General features: G+C 51.0%; 1 protein-coding gene across 2 annotated transcripts in view; it reads left to right on the plus strand.

Moving 5' to 3' along the window:
* The first annotated feature begins 1,442 nt into the window (after positions 1-1,442).
* Pheta1 (PH domain containing endocytic trafficking adaptor 1) overlaps positions 1,443-2,728 on the plus strand; it is a 6,767-nt gene continuing 5,481 nt past the window's right edge. Inside the window, exon 1 of one of the 2 annotated variants that reach the window (XM_029476903.1) lies at positions 1,443-1,565. The gene's annotated coding sequence lies outside the window, so the exon portion shown is untranslated. Of the gene's footprint in view, positions 1,566-2,223; positions 2,349-2,728 lie in introns of those variants that run through there. The other variant, XM_021162989.2, reaches the window with a different exon arrangement.

The raw sequence follows: 2,728 nt of genomic DNA on the forward strand, positions 1-2,728 counted from the left end.
TCAGCCAGGGCTACACTGAGAAACCCTGTCTCGAAAAACTCAAAACAAAACAAAAAATTAGCTGAGTGGTGGTGCGCACACCTTTAATCCCAGTACTCTGGAGGCAGAGGCAAGCAGAGTGAGTTGGAGGCCAGTCTGGTCCATAAAGTTGAGGCAGGACAGCCAGGGCTACGCAGAGGGCATAGATCTTAAAAACAGGCACCAAGTTTGCCTGCTCCATACTACTCCCCTACTCTCTCCTCCAAGCTGTCTGTTTTAGTCAGGGTTTCTATTCCTGCACAAACATCATGACCAAGAAGCAAGTTGGGGAGGAAAGGGTTTATTCAGCTTACACTTCCATACATTCATCACCAAGGAAGTCAGGACTGGAACTCAAGCAGGTCAGGAAGCAGGAGCTGATGCAGAGGCCATGGAGGGATGTTCCTTACTGGCTTGCTTCCCCTGGCTTGCTCAGCCTGCTCTCTTATAGAACTAAGACTACCAGCCCAGAGATGGTCCCACCCACAAGGGGCCTTTTCCCCTTGATCACTAATTGAGAAAATGCCTTACAGCTGGATCTCATGGAGGCATTTCCTCAACTAAAGCTCCTTTCTCTGTGATAACTCCAGCTGTGTCAAGTTGATACACAAAACCAGCCAGTGCACTGTCATCAAGACTTGCTCAGATCACTACAGTAGGCTTCTGCTTGGCCTCCTGGCCTTCCCTCTTGTCCTACAGCCCCCTAGAGATCACATCTCTCCTCAAAACCCTCCACAGGCAAGGCATCATAGTGTGGGAAATAAATCCCCCAAATTGGGAGGCAGACAAGAGGCTCTCTGTGAGCTCAAGACCAACCTAGTGTACTAATTAATTTGTCTAGTAAATTAATAATTAGTTTATCCAATAAATTAATGATTTGTTTAGTACTTATTAATTATAAATAATAAATATTTTATTATTTTGAGACAATCTTGCTATATAGCTATATAAGTATATTATAAGTATATTGTATATAATATAATATATATAAGATATTGTTTTATATATATATGGCTTTCCAGATGTCCTCTTACCAGTCCCTACCAAGGCCTGAAATTACACGTGCTCCCAAGCACACCTGAAAGCAAAGATTTCCCAAAGTTCACAGGGTCCTATGCAATATGGCTTCCTAAAAGCCTTCCGCCAAGTAACTTTTTCCTCCACTTGCTCTCTGCGCTTCGCTTCTCTGTGCCTTTGGACTTGCGGGTTCCTCCATCTGGGACACCCTTCCTGCAGGTCTCCAGTGGGCTAGGTCGCTGCCCCTCAGTGGGCATTCATGAGCGTGGGTTTGTCTCAGCCCCGCACTCCAGGCGGCTGTCGCCTGTTCTCTCTGCCTATCACCAAGCCCTGTTTGAACTGTTTGTTAATTGACTCCCGGCTGTTTCTCTCTGGATCAGTCTGCACCACTGTAGGCGCTAGTGAGACGTGGTGGAATGAAGCCGGGATCCTGGTCTGTCCTGTTTCGCTCTTGTCCTCCGGCTAGGAGGACCCCGGACAGGAAGGTAGAAGGAAGTGAGGAGGAGGCAGGAAGAGAAGGATTCTGGGAGGTGGGTCTGTGTGATTTTTGGGGAGAGGGGAAACCCCGGCCATTCCTACTTACTGGGAGCGCCTGCAGTTGAGCCACACCCTGTAAACACCACGCTTGTCTTTATATTTTGCATAGAATCCCAGCGACTCCTGGGAGGTCACGCAGGGGTGCAATGGGCCGGTGGGCCTCTACCTCTGCTCACTTCTAGAACTCTCTCTCTTAATCTGGGCAAGTGTTTGAATGGCTCGGTATCCTCTGCGTTTTAAAACAGATTTGTGTTGATTTTCTCTGGAAACGCTGTGGGTTGAACGTTTTCTTTTTTCTTTTCTTCCTTTATTATTATTATTATTATTTTTTAGTTGTTTTCGAGGTCAGGATGGTCTCGGACTCACAGATATCCTGAGCGCGCCATGGTTAGCAACTGGTGGGAGGCGGTTCCCTGGCAGCTTTCACATTATATTTCCCCAGGCTTGACGTTGAGCCGCCTCGCTAGCTTTGTGTCTTAACTGCGCCGGGACCGAATTCTGGGGACTCCAGACCCCGGCACGGTCCCTTTAAGAGGGATTTTCAGGCGCGCGTGGGGGGGCGTGGTAAATTCGGGGGCGGGGCCTTGCAGGGCTGACCAATGGGCAGGCGAGTGTGGCTCGGGGGCGGTCCCCCTCCTGGGCGGGCCGCTCAGGGTTAAAGGGGCGCTCGCGGGTCGCCGCCACTCGGCCTCGGGGAGACAAAGGGCCCTGTCGTCGCCGCCCCCCACCCCCGAGCTGTTCCGGACCATGGGCAGGACAGACCGTCCCACAGCCAGGTAAAGCCGGGCGGGAGGGAACCGCGACAGGATCGGCAGCCGCGCGGCTGTCGCCCGGGACCCGCCCGCGGCCTCCATCGCCGCCCGGTCGGCGCACCACGGGGGCTTGAGGTTCCGCGGTGGTGATGGTGGTGATGCCCTCGAGTCCTAGCCGCGGGGCCAGCTGTAACCCCACGAATGGAGGACTTATCACTTGTCTTAATTTTTTATGTATTTATTTTTGTTTACGTGTGCGCGTGTGGAGGTCAGAAGACAACTTGCGGGGAGTCCGGGCTTTCCTTCTTCTACTTGGTTTCTGGGGATCAAACTCGGGTCAGAAAGCTTGACAGCCAGCGTCTTTATCCGCTAAACTGTTTTTTTTTTTTTTTTTTTTTTTTTTT

The sequence above is a fragment of the Mus caroli genome, chromosome 5 (genome assembly GCF_900094665.2).
Source record: "Mus caroli chromosome 5, CAROLI_EIJ_v1.1, whole genome shotgun sequence".
Lineage (NCBI taxonomy): Eukaryota > Metazoa > Chordata > Mammalia > Rodentia > Muridae > Mus > Mus caroli.